Raw genomic sequence first — 21005 nt, forward strand, 5'->3', positions numbered from 1 at the left:
GATGAGCCCGAGAGCGGAAAAGAAAAGGTCAACAGAGGAAAGTTCCGGGGCGTCAGGAGCCAAGGAGAAGACCCATTCTTGGGGGCCGTCCTGGAGCCGGGATACAATTATACCCACTCGCTGGCTCTCAGAACCTGAGGAGTGGGGTCTTAGACTGAAATAGAGTCTACAACTCTCCCGAAAGGACAAAAAAGTCTTCCGGTCCCCTGAGAACCGGTCAGGCAACTTGAGATGGGGTTCAAGAGGTGAGGTGGAGGGCACTAGCTGGTTATCATCATGCTGGTCGCACCTCTGAGCCAGGGCTTGAAACCTGTAGAGAGAGACCCTACATTTGCTGAGCCAGGGTCTCAAGGGGGTCCATTGTAGTAGGAACCAGGGTAGAAAAGGTATATGGACCTGTGATTATATAATGACGGGGTAAGGAGACAGACAGGTGAGCCCAAATCTACCCGCCACTCAGTCCCTGCCTACTTGCACGACCCGTCCTGGGCGACGGTCCCTACGCTCAATACATGCACAAGAGAGAAACAGACAAGGGTACACAGAAGCTAAGGGAAATGGGGCAGTTGCCCACGGAAACACCGTGAGCAACAAGAGTAGTGAACGAGCCAAGTCAAACCAGGAGTGTACGAGGTACCAAACGCAGAGCAGGAGCGTAGTCAGTAAAGCCAGGGTCAAAATGAAGCTGAGGTCAATAATAATAGCTGGAACAGCAGAGTCAGGAAACAAGAGAGAATCACAGGCAAAGACAAGAAGCAAATGAAGGTATACATAGACCGAGGGCAGGAGCTAGAACCGTCTGGCCAGGCTGTGATAGGTTCTCCCACTCCTCAGCCTACCAGCCTGTGTGGTAGCGGATCGAGTCACTCTATCAGACCTAGGAGCAGATGCAGACTGATTAACCACGGGCGTCGACACAGAAGCTGTGTCTGGCAGATCCTTTACACTGATCCTATATTTGTTACATTTAGTGATATAGACCATGGGATCAATGAATAATTTTTAGCTTTTACCTGTCGGACGAAAGGTACCATTTCGAGGTAAAAACAAATTAAAATTAAATTTTTATAAATTTCTATTTTTTTCAAGGTTTACTGTTTTATTTAGTGTTTTTACCGTTCAAATTTAAATTTATTCAGTAATTTTTTACTTGATCTTTATTTGATTTTTTTGTGGTAATACACCTATCTTCTCTCTTGGGTGTCTGGCAGTCCCTCACAGTTGGACACCTAACATTTGGTAACATAATCACTCTTGCAGCCAGCTTAAACCTGTTCCCTACATACAATATAGTGCAAGTTTAAAACTTAGTGCCATGAGATGTACATTTATGTTTCCAGATTAATTTCAGAAAAATCTGATTTGGATGAAAATTTACATAGCTTGACTGCCATGCTGTCAAGCTGCTTTTTTTCCCTTGTCAAAGTGCCTGGTTGCTAAATAAACACTGCCTAACAACCCCAGTTTTCTGCTTAGCAGCCAGTCTGCCTATAATTAGTCAGTTCTACAACTCAATTACTACTGACCTTAGCAAAATAAGGGGAAATTCTTATTTGACACGTCAAAAAAGAGCTTGATTAAGCCTCCCATTGACATCAATGGGAAAACACGTCATTAGTCCATTCAACGGACATTTTTTACGCAAGCGTATTTAAATTACTCATCGCGTAAAAAACCCCAAAAAAACATCATGTCAATTCTTCGGAGTGTAAAGCGCGCTGATAACACACACATGTTCCCATAGTCAATGGGAGTCCTAATTACCCGCCAAAAAACAAGCAAAAAGTATGCATGAAACGCGTAAAAAAATTCTTGTATTTTAAAAAGTGCTTTACAGAAACGCTACCGTATTTGACATGTTTACACTTTTTACAACACAGTTGTTTTTTGAAGCGCCGTATGAACATGGCCTTTATCTGCATTGAAGGGAACCTGTCAGCTGTCCTATCTATGGGCAGCATGATTCTCTGACAGGTGCCTTGATTCTATTAAGCTGTTTTACTCTAAGGCACTGACATGTTTTTGAGGAATCACAGTTTTAGCACTAGCTCGCAGAGATTGCCAGGTTTGGGGAGGAGTGTCTATTGGGTGGCTTCCCTCTGGTTACTCTGCGCCTGACTAAGGTTCATTGATATTCCTCTCCCTATACACAAATAGGATGAGAACTGTCAATCAAGCTCAGCTGGGTGGGGACAAGCCATAGGGGAGTCGCCCAGCGGACACTTCTCCCAGAGCCTGGCGCTTATTAACACTATGATTTTTCTGAAATGCCGTAGCGTTAGAGTAAAACATAGTTTAATAGAACCAGGACACCTGTCAGTTAATCATGATAACCATGGATGGTGCCGCATAAACGTGCTGACAGGTTCCCTTTAACCATATATTTGTAAAAACAAAATGTAGGTGGAGAACCTCTTAAATCTTCTATCTTGTTGTGTCTGACCAAAACAATCCTAACAGTTTTGCCATGTTCACATCTGCGTAGGGATTTTCCGTAGTTCTGCTCAGTCAGTAAAGAAAAACAAGGGATAACCGGAAGTAACGGTCCCTTTGCACTACGGACATCAGCGGCCGAATTAATTAAGTGACTTTAATGGGTTACATTGGCTTTCTGTCAGTGTACCGGAAACAATAGCACAGCATGTATTGTTTCCGGTAATCTCTGCCAGATCTGCAACAAAGGCCCCTAACGGAGCCTCCAGCACAGATGTAAACAAGGCCTAATTTCATTTCAGCAGACAGGTTTGATTTGTTAATGTCAAGCTCACTGTCCAGTTTTATTTAATTTAATTTTCTTTTTCTCAGGTATACGAGATCTATCAAGTGCCATGTGACTTGCATAATCAATGTGTAGCATGTTTAGAATCTGTTCTTATAGAGAACCAGTGATAATTGTTATTTGAGATCAGTGTTCTAGAAGTGCAACATTTTTTCTTAGCAACAATGCTTCATTTTTGATAAATTTAGCATGTCAGTCACAACTTTACAATGCCTTGCAGGAGAAAGGAAGCAAGCGAACAGAGAAATCATCTTGTCAAATGAGGCAGTATAAAGCAAAATTGTACAATGGCTAGCGGCAAAGTCAGGACGAGTCTGGGGAGCTAACCATGAATGATGTGGTTCTCTATTATATCATTTATCATTAAAAGTCATGCAAAATGAACAGACAATACAGAATGCAAAACAGTCCTCTTACAAATGTTCATAAAAATGACATGTAATAAGTACATCAAAAATGTAAATGCGCACAAACTGATTAGAACTCTATCAATGAACTATTGAAGTGTAAGCTTCAATCTTCTTTCACTGACAAAGCTGTTGCTCTTTTCTCTATGGGATTTTCTTTTTAATAAATATGTATAGAACACTTGCATTACAGAGTTACCTAGTAAGTACAATTGAAAAATGACACATGTCGATCAAGTTTAACCAGGGGATCGGAGAGGATGTAGCCAAAGGTAAGGAATGGGTGTGAACTGTATGACTTCATTTTCCCCCATTGATGCAGAGGTGGGCAAAAATAAACCCATAAGGCATGAGCCAATCTTCCCTTAAAGGGAAACATTTCCATCTTGATCCTTGAGTTGGTCAACATTCAAACAAGAATTCTATATACAATATTTACATACTGTAATTCTTGATATAACTTTCTAGCCTTTCTTAAATTCTTCAAATGTTTCTGCTAAAACCTCTTCCTGAGATAGGCTATTCCACAGATTGACAGTTCTTACAGTAAAGAAGACTTAATACCTCTTGAAATTGATCTTTTTTCCAGACGGTGGTAGTGCCCCCTTGTCTTTTGAGGGATTTTACATGGAACTGTTTTACACCATATTTTTTGGTATGAGCCAGTAATATTTTTACTGTATATGTATTTATCATGTCCCCCCTTAGTTATCTCCTCTCAAGACTAAATAAATGTAATTATTTTAGTCTTTCTTCATAACTAAGATTCTCCATGCCCCTAATCATTTTGAGGCACTTTTCCAAATTCAGGGCATCCTTTCTATGAACTGTTGCCCAAAACTGAACTGCATATTCCAGATGAGGCACTCGCCCTTCTCCATTTCCTTACTAAAGATGCCTGTATAGATCAGAAGTCCTCAGAAGGCACAGCTCTCCTGCGGACGTCTGATCTTAAGTATATTCTGAACTACCAAGTGGGGAACCACAGAAAAAAAGACAATGCATGGGATCAGTGAAAAAAACAAAAGAACGACAATAATGGCTACATGGAAGACCACAGACACAAAGAATCGAATTCCAACCTCTACAAATTACCCAGAAATCAATAATTATAAAATCATCATGTGCGATTTTATTAAAATATGTAATAATGATCCTACTTATTGCTGGTGCTGTGGAGGCAGCTTTGGTATCTTTTTACATACTTGGCGGTCGTGTTACAATCATTTTGGTCCTCTTTTATAGAAACCATAAATAATTGTAGGTATATAAATTTTGTGAATGGTCCTAAATAGAATTATATGTCAATCATTCCTACACCTCCTACACCTTTGCCATCATCCACAAAAAAAATCTAGTTATGCAGGACTGGGAGACTAAAGAGCTAGTTGTTCTGACTATGGTAAAAGTACAGGGTGGGCCATTTATATGGATACACCTAAATAAAATGGGAATGGTTGGTGATATTAACTTCCTGTTTGTGGCACATTAGTATATGGGAGGGGGGAAACTTTTCAAATTGGGTGTTGACCATGGCGGCCATTTTGAAGTCGGCCATTTTGTATCCAACTTTAGTTTTTTCAATGGGAAGAGGGTCATGTGACACATCAAACTTATCGAGAATTTCACAAGAAAAACAATGGTGTGCTTGGTTTTAAAGTTACTTTATTCTTTCATGAGTTATTTACAAGTTTCTGACCACTTATAAAATGTGTTCAAAGTGCTGCCCATTGTGTTGGATTGTCAATGCAACCCTCTTCTCCCACTCTTCACACACTGATAGCAACACCGCAGAAGAAATGCTAGCACAGGCTTCCAGTATCCGTAGTTTCAGTTGCTGCACATCTCGTATCTTCACAGCATAGACAATTGCCTTCAGATGACCCCAAAGATAAAAGTCTAAGGGGGTCAGATCGGGAGACCTAGGGGGCCATTCAACTGGCCCACGATGACCAATTCACTTTCCAGGAAACTGTTCATCTAGGAATGCTCAGACCTGACACCCATAATGTGGTGGTGCACCATCTTGCTGGAAAAACTCAGGGAACGTGCCAGCTTCAGTGCATAAAGAGGGAAACACATCATCATGTAGCAATTTCAGATATGCCGTTGCCTTGAGATTTCCATTGATGAAGAATGGCCCCACTATCTTTGTACCCCATATACCACACCATACCATCAATTTTTGTGTTCCAACAGTCTTGGAGGGATCTATCCAATGTGGGTTAGTGTCAGACCAATAGGGGTGGTTTTGTTTGTTAACTTCACCATTCACATAAAAGTTTGCCTCATCACTGAACAAAATGTTCTGTGTAAACTGAGGGTCCTGTTCCAATTTTTGTTTTGCCCATTCTGCAAATTCAGTGCGCCGATCTGGGTCATCCTCGTTGAGATGCTGCAGCAGCTGGAGTTTGTAAGGGTGCCATTTGTGAGTAGCTAATATCCGCCGAAGGGATGTTCGACTGATGCCACTCTCCAGTGACATGCGGCGAGTGCTACGCTGTGGGCTCTTGCTGAATGAAGCTAGGACAGCCAATGATGTTTCTTCATTAGTGACAGTTTTCATGCGTCCACATTTGGGCAAATCCAACACTGAACCAGTTTCACGAAACTTGGCAAGCAGTTTGCAAACTGTAGCATGGGAGATGGGTGGTCTCGTAGGGTGTCTTGCATTGAAATCTGCTGCAATGACCCGGGTACTGCGTTCACCAGACATCAACACAATTTCTATCCGCTCCTCACGTGTTAACCTCTGCTGTAAACAAAGAGAAGCTTGTAAATAACTCATGAAAGAATAAAGTAAGGTTAAAACCAAGCACACCATTGTTTTTCTTGTGAAATTCTCGATAAGTTTGATGTGTCACATGACCCTCTTCCCATTGAAAAAACTAAAGTTGGATACAAAATGGCCAACTTAAAAATGGCCACCATGGTCAACACCCAGCTTGAAAAGTTTTCCCCCTCCCATATACTAATGTGCCACAAACAGGAAGTTAATATCACCAACCATTCCCATTTTATTTAGGTGTATCCATATAAATGGCCCACCCTGTATTATATTTTGTTACCCAGTTTTTAGCTGACTATACACATGAGATAAGATGTTTCCTCCCTTAACTTATCTCTAAATCCAGCATTACCTGTGATGTGTGGCGCGAGATTTTTATTGAACATATAAAAAAAACCTGTATGCCTCTGATGGATGCATCTGATGGATGCAATCCGTTAGCCATTTGTCGCTCCAACACTTCCATGTTGAAAAAACTTATATTTTAACGTATATTTTTTTTTACTGGATGGCGCAAGATTATAATGAATTGGTCACAGGGTATGTGGACCCACTAGGCCGCTCCGCCGTATCGGAGAGGCAGCTGACCAGGTTACAGTCTATATGGAAGCCAATAGTAGATAGTAATGCTTGGGTACCTGAACTAGTCCAGACAGTGGCTGTGGCTTCAGCACGGATGGAGGCCGGTGCAGAAGGCAGCGCCAGATGTTGCGGGCAGTATCCGATGTGGCAGAAGACACTGGATGTGGCAGAAGACACTGGACATGCTAGAAGACACTGGACGTGGCAGAAGAAACAGGACGTGGCAAACGACAGCAGGTGCAATAGACACGACTCCAACACTGGTAGGCACAGGAACAAGAACAGTACGGGATACAGGAACAGGTAACAGGGCACGGGTAACAACTGGAACGGGAAACACTAAGGGACCATTTGCAAGACAGACTGGGATAAACTAACAACGCTCAGGCAAGGAACAGAAGGGCTGGGGCCTTCTTATAGACCAGGAAGTCATGGGCCGTTGATGATGATGAACGGCCGGGCACGAGCGTGCGCGCGCACCCTACGGTACACAGCAGAATGGAGCGGAAGTGAGCGATGGCGTGTCCTAGGAAGGAGATGGGTACCAGCGCTCACGGATCCATGGCTGCTGGCGTCGAGAGTTGAGTAAACTAGTAAACTAAAACAGCATAACCGTGGAAAGGACTTGACTAGGACTAAAAGGCAGCCCTGGTTTAGTAAATACACAGGGGATGTTCTGAATAACAATTTATTTAGACAAGTAGATAATAACAAGAAGTCTGAAAATGTGTAATCCTCTAAAAATACGTTAATGTCTTGTTAACCGCAAAGATCAGATATCTGATCGTTTGTAATCCACTAGGAATACGTTAGACTTCTTAATTATAATCTGCCAAGAACAGATGTCTGCCAATCCACTAAGAACAAGTAAATAATCCTCCAAAAACACATGGCTTTTTCTTATGTAATCAAGTAAAAACATGTAAATAATCTACCAAAAACAGATGGCTTTTTTTTTCCTCCTGGTTCCTTTGCCTCAAACTACGACTCACATAAGCAATGACCCATACTTTTCCATCTTGACATTAAGCTAGTACAGCTCCAAATCCTTTGATGCTACCATCCCTATATAAAGTAAAAGTTTTTTTGAAATCCGCATATGCCAGGATCAATGGTCAATAATCCTTTCAGTGTTTGGAAGGCCCCGTGTTATTCGGGTCCCTAAGATAGTGTTGAATATCTTTTGGATTTTCGTTCTTTTCCTTTGAAAAATCTTTAAAGGGAGACTGTCAGCAGTTGCGAGGTCTCAAAACTACTGACAAGGTGATATAGGGGAGGGGAAGTGTACTTTAAACCTCCCTCTTTTTCTCGGTCATGCAATTGCCACCAAGGCGGGACTGGCTGTGCAAGTGCTCCTGTACTACACACGGCAAGCCCCACCCCTCTGCTATGAGTAGCGACTCTAGCGGTCTCCTGATTGGCCGCTGGAGCCGTCACACAGAGCAGAGAGTAGCATTTGCGCCCATCACACCAGGGGAATCGAATGTCAGTTTCTCAGTCATGCAACTTGCATGACCATTAAAAACAGGTTAGTTTAAAATGTCCTCCCCTATATCACCCTGTCAGCAGTTTTGAGGTTTCAAAACTGCTGACAGGTTCCTTTTAATAAAACATCTGTAATAGCCAGTGAGGCCCAATAACGTCTGCAGTTCTGTCACTTTCAGGGGTGTTTGCCACTGTCGAACAGCCCGTAGTTTGACTTGCATGGGTTGTATACCTTCTCTGGTGACTACATGTCCCAGATATATAATTTTCTCCCTGAACATCAAACACTGGGTTCGAGAGTTAGTCTATGATGTTCGATACAGGTCAACATCAGATCTAGTCTTTCAAGATGTTCTGTGAAGATGGCTGAAAAGACAATTACACCGTTCAAATATCTCAGTAGGCATTCAAAATGTGGATCCCCAAGGAAGAGTTCCATCAGTCGTTGGTAGGTGACTGGGGCATTTGTCAACCCAGAGGTCATCCTTAATAATTTAAATAAACCCATTGGAGTCACAATGGCTGTCTTTTTCGGTCTCGTTCATGTGCAGGTACTTGTCAATGTCCGCTAGATCTAGCGTGGAGAATTACTCTGCTCTGCCCAAGGTGGTTAGTGAATCTTCCATTTGTGGAAGCAGATAGGCGTCTCTAATAGTGCATGCATTTAGGTGCTATTGGCACCTACACAGAAGCTTATACTTCCATTCTTCTTCTTGACTAGTACAACCAGTAAAGCTCATGGACTTTTACTCACTCTTATTATTTGGTTTTGTAACGTACGTTTCAACAGTTTTTGCACTTCTTAAAATAAGGATGGAGGAATATGGCAATATTTCTCCCGCATTGATCTGGTGTCTACCATGGGGATCTCATGCTCTATATAGGTAGTTTAACCAAAGTCATCTCAAGTCTTAAATAACACTGCTGTCTGGGATTGGAAAAAAATTGACTACTAACTCCTACTAACTACTAGGCCAAAGAAGAACAGATTGTTCAGAAATGTTAAAGATCCTTGTTACTACTTATCCTGACTTCACAGCGCATAATGTTTGAGTAAAACTAAGACCTTCACGTTGAAGTATAGATTCTACTAGAACAGTGGCTCCCTTCAAAAGCCAGTGGGTACCAACTGGTACCGACACCACCAATTCGTGTCATGATGGAATGGACATAGGGGTTGCACCTTGTATTGTAATGCCTTGCAGATATGTGAGTAGTGCAGTCATCTCGGACACTGGACTTGGCTAGGAAACCGGACTGGAATAGTCCTGTCATCTTGGAAACTGGACTTTGCTAGGAAACCGGATACAGCTGGTGAAGTCAACTCGGACATTCGGTATGGCACGGGTACCGGACACAAATGGTGAAGTAATCTTGGAAACTCGGTATGGCACGGGCACCGGTCAAAGATGGTAAACTCGGCTCGGACACTCGACTTGTCACTGGAACTAAACACAATTACTGGTTATGGGATACGGGATATAGGATACAGGAAGGAACCATTTTCAGGACAAGCATGGGTAGACACAACATTGCTCAGACAAGGAATGAATGAGCAGAGTGCCTTATATAGTTCCTGGTATGCTGGGATAGGTTGGGGAGATTTTCCTGGTGCGTGCGCTGGCCCTTAAAGAGCAGGAGCGTCGGTGAGAGAGGACAGTAATATGCGCCGGCATCTCAGAGGGCGGAGACGCCGGCAGGAGTTTAATGGTCTGCGGTCCCGGCCGCTGGTGAGTAAGAGATGTCGACAGTCAGCGACCGTTATAGTACCCCCCTTACACCCTCTCTTCTTACGTCCAGAACGTAAGAGGAATTTCCTGATGAGAGCTGGGGCAACCACATTATATTCAGGCTCCCAAGACCTCTCAAACAATCTGTGGGAGGGATCCTCCAGCTCACCTTGATGCAGGTTTTCACTGCGCTCTGCGCCTGGATCTCCGTGACGGCTCACGGTGTTGTAGACAGAAGAAACTAACAAAAGTAGATGGTCCAGCGCAGTCAAACTTAAAATAGAACGTAGTTCCAATTTTATTTGGATGATTAAAACAAGTTCGTTCCCGAATGCAAGGGTGAAAGTATGGATAAGGTGCATACGCGTTTCAGACGTACACCACATCCTTCGTCATGGCTTTTTTTGCTTGGGATATAGGATACAGGATACAGCTAAGGAACAAAAAAGCCATGAGGAGGACGTGGTGTACGTCTGAAATGCGTAGGCACCTTATCCATTATTTCACCCTTGCATTCGGGAACGATCTTGTTTTAATCATCCAAATAAAATTGGAACTACGTTTTATTTTAAATTTGACTGCGCTGGACCATCTACTTTTGTTAGTTTCTTCTGTCCCAAGACCTCTCCTCAGGACCAAACACCTGCCGTCCACCAGGTAGAAGGTCTTCCCTAATACCTTCTTGTAGTCCAGGATCTCCTTTACCTCAAAGACATCATAGCAACTGCAGGGAGCTGTTGCAGAGCTAGGAGATTTGCTGTATCGGTTCAGGACCACCGGTTTTAGGAGGGACACATGGAATTAGTTGGGATTTTAAGGGTAGGAGATAGCCATAGCTTATGACACAGGGTTGATCTTTTTCAAAACTTCAAAAGGACCTAGGAATCTGGGAGTGAATTTGAAGGAAGGGATCTCCAGATTAATATTTTTTGAGGATAATCAGACCTTGACTCCGGGGGGGGGGGGGGGGGGGACAGGAGGAATTCCTCTTTTCTTGTCGGCATATCTTTTCATGCGATCAACTGCTTGCAAGATCGCAGACTTAGTTTGCTGCCAGATGTGAAGGAAACCTCTGAAAGAAGTGTTGGCTGCAGGCAATTGAGACATAGCTGGCACAGGAAGAGGAGCATGTGGATATTGACTGTACACAAAGAAGAACGGAGAAGAAGCAGTAGACTCACTAGTATGATTATTGTATGAGAATTCGACCTATGGCAAAAGCTGTACCCAATTGTTGTGTTGAACTGAAACAAAATGACAAACATAATTTTCAAGTACTTGGTTGATCCTTTCAACTTGACCGTTAGACTGCGGGTGATAAACAGAAGAAAAGTCCAATTTCACATCTAAAAGTTTACATAGGGCTCTCCAGAACTTAGATGTAAATTGTACAGCCCGATCTAACACAATATGGAGGGGTTGTCCGTGCAGACGAAAGATGTGCTGGATAAACAAACTTGCCAGACGAGGAGCTTAAGGAAGGCCAGTTAAAGGGACAAAATGTGCCATCTTGGAGAAGCTGTCCACCACGACCCAGCCAGTAGTACATCCAGCAGAAGGAGGAAAGTCAGTAATAAAATCCATGGCAATGTGTTGCCAGGGAGCATCAAGAACTGGCAGAGGTTGGAGTAGACCTGCAGGTTCAGAATGGGTAGCCTTGTTTTGGGCACAGCTAGTACAGGAAGAAACATAGTCCAAGACATCTCTAGGTAGCGGTTGTCACCAGTAGTGACGAGCAATAAAGTCCTGAGTCTTATGAACACCAGAGTGCCCAGCCTGTTTGCAATTCAGTCCCTAGCAGAGAATTATTTTCCTGTCAGCAGGATGGACAAAACATTTTCTAGGAGGAATATCTGTGATCTGCAGAGGGTTAGCAGCCTTTTTACGGCACTGCATCAGGATAAAGTAAACAGAGCAGGGAGTGTCAAATCTCCCCGCTCTCAGCTGCTAGAGGCAGCTGAGGGCTGGGAGCGTCCCTGCTCTGCCGGGTGAGATCGATATTAGTATCGATCTCACCCGTTTAACCCTTCAGATGCGGTGCGCAATAGCGTGCACCGCATCTGAGTGGTTTTGGAGAGAGAGAGGGAGCTCCCTCTCTCCCCCACCGACACCCGGCTATACGATCGCCGAGTGTCTGTGTCTTAATGGCAGCCGGGGGCCTAATAAAGGCCCCCAGGTCTGCCTGGAGCGACTGCCTGCTAGATCATGCCGGAGGCATGACCTAGCAGATGCCTGGCCATTTTAAATGGACAGGCAGTAATACACTGCAATACAAAAGTATTGCAGTGTATTACAATAGCGATCGGAGAATCGCATATTATAGTCCCCTAGTGGGACTAGTAAAAAAGTTTAAAAAAAAGTTGAATAAAGTTAATGAAAAAAAAAAAATGTGAAAAAAAATGAAAAACCCAGCTTTTCCCCTTACACAATGCTTTACTATTAAAAAAACAAAATAAAGTAAAAAAGTTACACATATTTGGTATCGCCGCGTCCGTAACGACCCCGACTATAAATCTCTAACATTATTTAACCCGCACGGTGAATGCCGTAAAAAATTTAATAAAAAACTATGGAAAAATTGCTGTTTTCTGTGAATCCTGACTTTACAAAAATGTTATAAAAAGTGATCAAAAAGTCGCATCTACTCAAAAATGGTACCAATAAAAACTACAAGTCTTCCCGCAAAAAAAAAGCCCTCATACAACCGCATCGGCGAAAAAATGAAAACGTTACGGCTCTTCAAATATGGAGACACAAAAACAAATAATTTTGAAAAAAAAGCGTTTTTACTGTGTAAAAGTAGTAAAACATACAAAAACTATACAAATTTGGTATCGTTGCAATCGTAACAACCCGCTGAATAAAGTTATGGTGTTATTTATATCACACGGTAAACGCCGTTGATTTAAGACGCGAAAAAGAGTGGCAAAATTTCAGGTTTTTTTCTATTCCCCCCCAAAAAAAAGTTAATAAAAGTTAATCAATAAATAATATGTCCCCCAAAATGGTGCTATTAAAAAGTACAACTTGTCCCGCAAGAAAGAAGACCTTATACAGCTATGTCGATGCAAAAATAGCGGAAATGAAGCAGGAATTGAAATCTGGCGAAAAACAGTGACCATATGGCTTGACGAGAATTCAGTAGTTGTGCAGACTGTAAATATGTGAGGTTTTTGTGATCCGTGAAGATGATGATGGGATGAGCAATTTCCCCGAGCAGATGTCTCCACTCTTCTAAGGCCAACTTGACCGCCAGCAACTCACGGTCCCCATTGGAGTAGTTGCGCTCTGCAGGAGAGAAGAGTTTGGAGAAAAATCCACAGGATACTGCCTACTCTTGGAATTGTTTTGGAAAAGGAGTGCCCCAGCACCAGTGGAAGAAGCATCAACCTCCAGTGAATACTTCCGTGTCACATCAGGATGATGAAGAACGGAGGCAGAAGTCAAAGCGCTCTTGAGGTTGGAGAATGCTGACTCTGCCTCAGGGGTCCAGTCATAAGCATTCACTCCCTTCTTGGTAAGAGCTGAGATGTGAGCAGTATGCAACAAGAAATTTATGATGAACGGACGATAAAAATTAGCGAATGTAGAAATCTCTGTATGGCTCGGAGACCTTGAGGTCGTGACCACTCTAAGATGGACTTCCCTTTCTCCGGGTCCATATGTAGAACACAATCAGAGATAATATAGTCCAGGAAGGGCAAGGATTTTCTTTCAAATACGCACTTCTCAAGTTTAGCATATAAGTTGTTCCCCCTTAACAGCGACAGGACTTGGCGGACATGCTTCCGATGCGTCATCAGATCTGGTGAGTAGATCAAGATGTCATCCAGATAAACCACCACACAGACATACAGAAGATCCCGGAAGATGTCGTTCACAAATTCCTGAAACTCTGCTGGAGCGTTACACAATCTAAAGGGCATCACGAGATACTCGTAGTGACCACCTTGGGTGTTGAATGCGGTTTTCCATTCATCACCCTTGTGGATACGGATCAGGTTATAGGCCCCGCGTATATACAGCTTTGTGAAAATCTTGGCTCCACAAATCCTATTGAAGAGCTCAGAGATAATCAGCAAAAGGTACTTCTTTTTGACTGTGATTTGGTTTAAACCACATTCATCTATTCTCCACAAAGAAGAATCCGGCTTCGGCTGGCAAAGTGTACTTCCTGATGAACCCCCTCTCGAGGTTCTCCTTGACATAATCCAACATGGCCAGGGTTTCAGGCAAGGAAAGAGGATAAACCTGTCCACAAGGAGGCAAAGCTTCAGGGATTAACTCAATAGGACAGTCGTAGGCAAGATGAGGAGAGAGGACGTCTGCCTCTTTCTTTCTAAAGACATCCACGTAGGTAGCATACTGTGAAGGCAGTCCAGTGAGTGACTGAGGCAGTGGAGAAAGAACAGGACGAACCTGAGACTTACAGCGGTGAGGACATCGGGGTCCCCATTAGAGGCAGCTCCAGAATTCTAGGCAAGGATAGGAGTGTGTTAGCGAAGCCATGGCAATCCCAGCAGGATGATGTTAATAGCTTTAGACAGCACATAGAAAGCTATCAGTTCCGAATGGGAGACTCCTAATTGTAGCCTCAGAGGTTTGGTGATAGAAATAATTGGGTCTGGCAGAGGTTGTCTGTTCCACCAGAAGTTTCTCCAGAGGAACTGTGGTCAAGTGGAGACGGTCTACTAAGTCATGCTGAATAAAATGTGAATCCAAATAAGCGGGTATAGAGTGTGATTCTTCACCCGAGAAGACAGAAGACAGTCACGGGAATAGATAATTTGGGAGAGAGTTTAGCATTTGCTATCAATCCACATCGGGTTGTCTCTCCAATCAGCCCTAGGTGTTGGAGTCTCCCGGCTTCTGTGGACATTGACATACAAAATTACCCTTGTGGCCACAGTACAGACACAATCCCATAGAGCTTCTATGCTATCGCTCCTAGTCTGACAATCTGAGTCTGTCCACCTGCATGGGCATAACAGGAGGAACAACTGGAGGACACAGTAGGGGTCTCTGGAACCTGGGGACCAGTCTATAGGACTGCTTCTCCAAGCGAACTTAATGAGTGCATTCCTGGATCCTCATGTCGATCTGAGTTGCCAACAGAATTAGGGCAACCAAGGTGGGTGGCAGGTTACGAGCCACCAGCTCACCCTTAATTTGAGGAAACAGTCCATGCCAAAAAATCGCTACCGAGGCCTCGTTATTTCAGGCAAATTCCGCTGCCAAGGTACGAAATTGGATGACGTATTCTCCTACCATCTATTCCCCTTGACAAGGAGTCAGAAGAGAAGCAGCTGCAGAAGACGTCTGGCCCGGTTCTTCAAATACAGTACAAAATGTCTCTAGGAACTACTGTAGATTTTCTGACTCCGGTCCCTCACGTTCCCGGATAGGGTTTGCCCATGCCAGAGCTTTGCCAGAGAGGAGGGAGACAATAAAAGCGACCTTGGTCACATCAGAGGGGAAAAGATGAGCATGTAGTTTAAAGTAGATCTGACACTGGTTGATAAAGCCTCTACAGGTTTTTGAATCTCCATCGTAGCGAGGCGGTAGTGGCAACGAAATTCCAGACCCAGAATTGGCAGGAGGGATAGCAGGTGGTGGAGTAGTGGAAGCAGCCACAAGAAACACAAATGGAAGATTCAAATGGGTAATAATAGAGTTTACAGCCTGTAGGAGCTGATCCTGACGTGCCCGGAGGTCACACATGTTCGCTTGCATAAACTGGACCGTTGTCTTGGATTGACCAGCGAGATCCATGGCCTGAGCAAACTGTAACGTCTTGCAGGAATGTGGACCCACTGGGCCACTCCGCCGTAATGGAGTAGTTGCTGATCAACAGACTCTGTGAGAGTCAGTAATACAAAAGTACCTGGAAGGTTAGAAGTGGGTAAATGCCAGACAGTCAGCGGGAAGCGGCCTGTGCAGGATGATGATTTGAGGTTAGAGCTGCGGACTGGAGTAGTGCAGTCGTCTCAGGAACTGGACTTGGCTAGGGCTCTGGACTGGAGTAGTGCAGTCGTCTCGGACACTGGACTTAGATAGGACACCGAACTGGAGTAGTGCTGTCGTCTCGGACACTGGACTTGTCTAAGACACCGGACACAGCTGGTGAAAGTCATCTCAGAAACTTGGTATGGCACAGGTACCGGACACAGATGGTGAAGTCATCTCGGACACACGGTATGGCACGGGCACAGATGGTAAACTCGACTTGGATACTCGACTTGGCACTGGAACTAAACGCAATTACTGTATACATGAAACGGGATACAGAATACGAGATATAGGATACAGCTAAGGAACCAATTGCAGGACAAACATGGGTAGACACAACATTGCTCAGGCAAGGAATGAATGGGCAGAGTTCCTTATATAGTTCCTGGTATGCTGGGATAGGTTGGGGGATAGCACGCATGCCCACCCTACGGGCATCAGTAAAAGAGGACAGTAATGCGGGCCGGCGTCTCAGAGGGAGGAGATACCATCAGGAGTTCAATGGTCTGCGGTCGCAGCCGCTGGTGAGTTAGAGATACCGGTGGTCTGCGATCACGGCCATTACAGGTATCTTGGCTTGTCCGATTTGACCTGGAAGTTCCAGCAGTCCATGTTGTGTCTGACATTTTCTCAATGCCCTCTGCAATGATTACTGTGGTTGTTCATTGGTAGGTACAGTTAAGTCCAGAATTATTTGGACAGTGACACGATCTTCATGATTTTGGCTCTGCATGCCACCACATTGGATTTGAAATGAAACAACTGAGATGCAATTGAAGTGTGGACTTTCAGGTTTAATTCAAGGGGTTGAACAAAAATATCCTGTGAAATGTTTAGGAATTGCAACCATTTTTCTACACAGCCTCCTCATTTCAGGGGCTCAAAAGTAATTGGACAAATTAACATTACCATAAATAAAATGTTTTTGTGTTTTTAATACTTTGTAGAGAATCCTTTGACACCCATGGACATCACCAAACACTGGGTTTCCTCCTTTGTGATGCTTTGCCAGGCCTTTACTGCAGCTGTCTTCAGATGTTGCTTGTTTGTGGGTCTTTCTGCCTTTAGTTTTGTCTTAAGCAAGTGAAATGCATGCTCGATCAGGTCAAGATCTTGTGATTGACTTGGCCATTGCAGAATATTCCACTTCTTTGCCTTAAAAAGCTCCTGGGTTAATTTTGTAGTATGTTTTGAGTTATTGTCTATCTTTACTGTGAAGCGATGTCCAATCAACCTTGCTGTATTTGGTTGAATCTGAGCAGAAAGTATATCCCTGAACACATTAGTATTCATCCGACTGCTTCTGTCTTTAGTCACATCAATAAACACTAGTGACCCAGTGCCTATGGCAGCCATGCATGTCCATGCCATCACACTTGCCTACACCATGTTTTACAGAAGATGTGGTATGCTTTGGATCATGAGCCGTTCCAAGCCTTCTCCACACTTTCTTCCTCCCATGATTCTGGTACAGGTTGATCTTAGTTTCATCTGTCCAAAGAATGCCGTTCCAGAACTCGGTTGACTTCTTTAGATGCTGTTTGGCAAAGTCTAATCTGGCCTTTCTGTGTTTGAGGCTCATTAATGGTTTGCACCTTGTGGTGAACCCTCTTTATTTGCTCTCATGAAGTCTTCTCTTTATGGTAGAATTAGATACTGATACACCTACTTCCAGGAGAGTGTTCTCCACTTGGGTAGATGTTGTGAAGGGTTTTTCTTCACCATGGGAAGGATTCTGTGATCATCGACCACTGTTGTCTTCCGTGGACATCCAGGCCTTTTGGAGTTCACGAGATCACCAGAGAGCTCTTTTTTTTCAGGAATGTACAAAACCATTGATTTGGCCACTCCTAACATTTGTGCTATATCTCTGATGTTTTTTTTCATATTTTTAAGCCTAACAATGGTCTGTTTCACTTGCATTGAGAGCTCCTCTGACCTCATGTTGTGGGTTCACAGGAACAGCTTCAAAATGCAAATGCCACACCTGGAATCAACTCCAGACCTTTTACCTGCTTAATTGATGATGGATTAACGAGGGAATAGTCCATGCAGCCCATTAAATAGCTTTTGAGATAATCGTCCAATTTCCTTTGGTTCCTTGAAAAAGAGGAAGCTACAAAATAAAGAGCTGTAATTCCTAAATCCTTCCTCAAATTAGGATGTGAATACCTTCAAATTAAAGCTGAGAGTCTGCATTTTAAGCCCATATTTATCATATAACTGTATAGTCAATATGTTTTGGTAAACAGCTAAAATGCCAAAATGTGTGTCACTGTCCAAATTATTGTGAACCTAACTGTGTATGTTTCGAGTATTTTGTTCCCACTTAATTTCCGATAAGTCCGTAAAGGTCTCTCATGGACATTCAGACCTATTATGACATAAATGCATGGATCCATGGCTTTTTCTACGATGTCCACTACTTTTTGTCCCACATTCCAGCACCACAGCTTAAGTCCTTAACGACCAGCGTATGGACTTTCTATGTCGGCCGTTCGGGGTAGTTCCCGTCAAGACTTCAGAAGTGATTTTGCACACATCGCGCGCTCTTCCTCTGAAGCCAAGGTTGTTAGCAACAGTTTTAGGCTTTAGAGCAATGATCGGGGACAAATAGTAGTGGTCTCCGATCATGTGATCACTGTGAGAACCATTCACAGTGATCACAAAAGTTAAACAAAGTTGCGTCCCTCCCTATCACACTTGCTACTTTGTATGAGAAGAGACAGAGAGAGAATTTTACTGTGAAAAAAAGCCACTGATAATATATAAACTTTATACGAATTGTATACCTAGGCTAGGCTTGGGTTATCCTTAGGGTTAGTCTAGGGTTATTCTAGGGTAAGTCTAGCGTTAGCCTAGTGTTAGGCATTTTTACGTGTAGCGTATGTGTGTGACGTCTGTTTATTTTTTGTGTAAAAAATTGTTTTATAGTTAGTCTTATATCTATGTGTGTGTGTGTGTGTGTGTGTGCGTGTGTGTGATGTCCGTTTTTTTGTGAAGTGTGCTTGAGTGACGTCCGTGTATTTTTGTCTGCAAAAAATAGTTAAAAAAATAAATCTGTCGTATGTGCGCATCTAATTACAGTCTTTGTCGCAGGTGTGTGTTTGTAATTAGAATGGCCCATAGGAGGTTGACGATGGAAGAAGCATCTGCCTGCTGACAAGTTTTATGGAGATGCTGATTTCATTTTCCAGCAGGACTTGGCACCTGCCCACACTGCCAAAAGTACCAATACCTGCTTTAATAACCACAGTATCACTGTGCTTGATTGGCCAGCAAACTCACCTGACCTAAACCCCATAGAGAATCTATAGGGTTTTGTCAAGAGGAAGATAAGAGACACCAGACCCAACAATGCACACGAGATGAAGGCCGCCATCAAAGCAACCTGGGCTTCCATAACACCTCAGCAGTGCCACAGGCTGATCGCCTCCATGCCACGCCGCATTGATGCAGTAATTCATGCAAAAGGAGCCCTGACCAAGTATTGAGTGCATATACTGTACATAATTTTCAGTAGGCCAACATTTCGGGGTTAAAAAACCATTTTTGAAATTGGGCTTATATAATATTCAAAATTTCTGAGAGACTAAATTTTGGGTTTTCATTAACTGTTAGCTATAATCATCAACATTAAAAGAAAAAAAAATGCTGGAAATAGATCACTCTGTGTGTGTAATGAATCTATATAATATATGAGTTTCACTTTTTGAATTGAATTACTGAAATAAATTAACTTTTTGATGATATTCTATTTCATTGAGAAGCACTAGAATGTACTAAACATTCAAATAGTATTTCGTTTAATTTAGCGGTGTATACCAGACATCCTCCAATCAGATCTATAGCTCGTAATGTCGGTCCAGGGAATGCAGTCTCTCCTGCAATATGCCCCTCTGCTGCAGATGACTTTAGTTTAAATCTCTCCGTTCAGTCCCATGACGCGATCGGAGCCAGTTTTGCATGAAATTACCTACATACCCACATCTCCAGCAGTTATTCTATATTCCTCTTTCTGACTTAGAGTGTCTGATTGGTCATCTTGGGTTTGGTTCATATCTAGCCTGTTCTGTGCGCTGTGTCATCATCTCTTTCAGATCCCAAACTATACTTTCTAATGAATCCATGGTCTCTATGGTTGTTTTTTTTCCGATTGTAAAGGCTAATTTTGTTTGTTGTGCAGTGTTAAAAGTATTCTTCTTCTTTCTTCCTAGTTTATGGTCTACTTTTTCCTGGAGGGTTCTTTTTAACGGGATACTTCGTAGTTCTAATATAAACTGATCAGTTAGGACAGCTTTAGTACCTCCAAAAGCTCTTAGGCCTTGCCCATCTTTTCGCTTCATAGTAGCCATTAGTTCTTAAGGTCCCTTTGCAAATTGTGTCTCTGACTCTTTTTGGAAACAAGTGTAAAATCTCTGCCTCAATACACCACTGTATCTCTATCTTCTAAGACCTCTTCCTCCTTCCTGTTTATTTGTGCTAATTCTACCTTGAGATCACAGGTGATGTTGTAGAGTTTCTATTCCTTCTGTCCAATCTTCCAGAAGTAGGTTATAAGTTTAGGTCAATGAGTGAGAAAAGTCCCATAGAGCACCATAGTTGATGTGGCCATTTAGGAAGATGTTACTCCTTCTGTTGTCATCTTTTCTCCTATCCTGTTAGTGATGCCAAGTTGTAGTGACCACACAGGGAATGGTTCGGAATACCAATTTATTCAGAAAAGGAGAAAATTACAACAGATGTCTGACAATTTGTAATCCACTAAAAATACATTAAAGTTCTTTTAACTATAATTGGCGAATAACAGATGTCTGTTAATTTTGTAATCCACTGAGAATACGTTAAAGTCTTGATAACTTTAATCGGCAAAGAACGGACCGATGTCTGCTAATTTGTAATCCACCAAGAATAGATGGAGTTTTATTTTGTAATCCACTAAGAACACGTAAATAGTCCACCAAGAACAAATGGCTTTTACTTTTCTAATTCACTAGTCTTGTGAAATATAATCCGCCAACAACAGATGGCTGATAGTTTGTAATCCACTAAGAAAACTTTAAATAATCTGCCAATAACAGATGTCTTTTTCTATGAAACACTGGGGTAGACTTACTAGATTTTTCTCTCTAGACCCTCAACTGTCCCTCATACGCGTTCCAATCTCTCCGTGACTCTCTTAGCTCCTCCCCTTGCTCCTCCCTCTCCTCCTGCTTCCTTTACAT

This window comes from Rhinoderma darwinii, chromosome 3 (genome assembly GCF_050947455.1).
Source record: "Rhinoderma darwinii isolate aRhiDar2 chromosome 3, aRhiDar2.hap1, whole genome shotgun sequence".
NCBI lineage: Eukaryota > Metazoa > Chordata > Amphibia > Anura > Rhinodermatidae > Rhinoderma > Rhinoderma darwinii.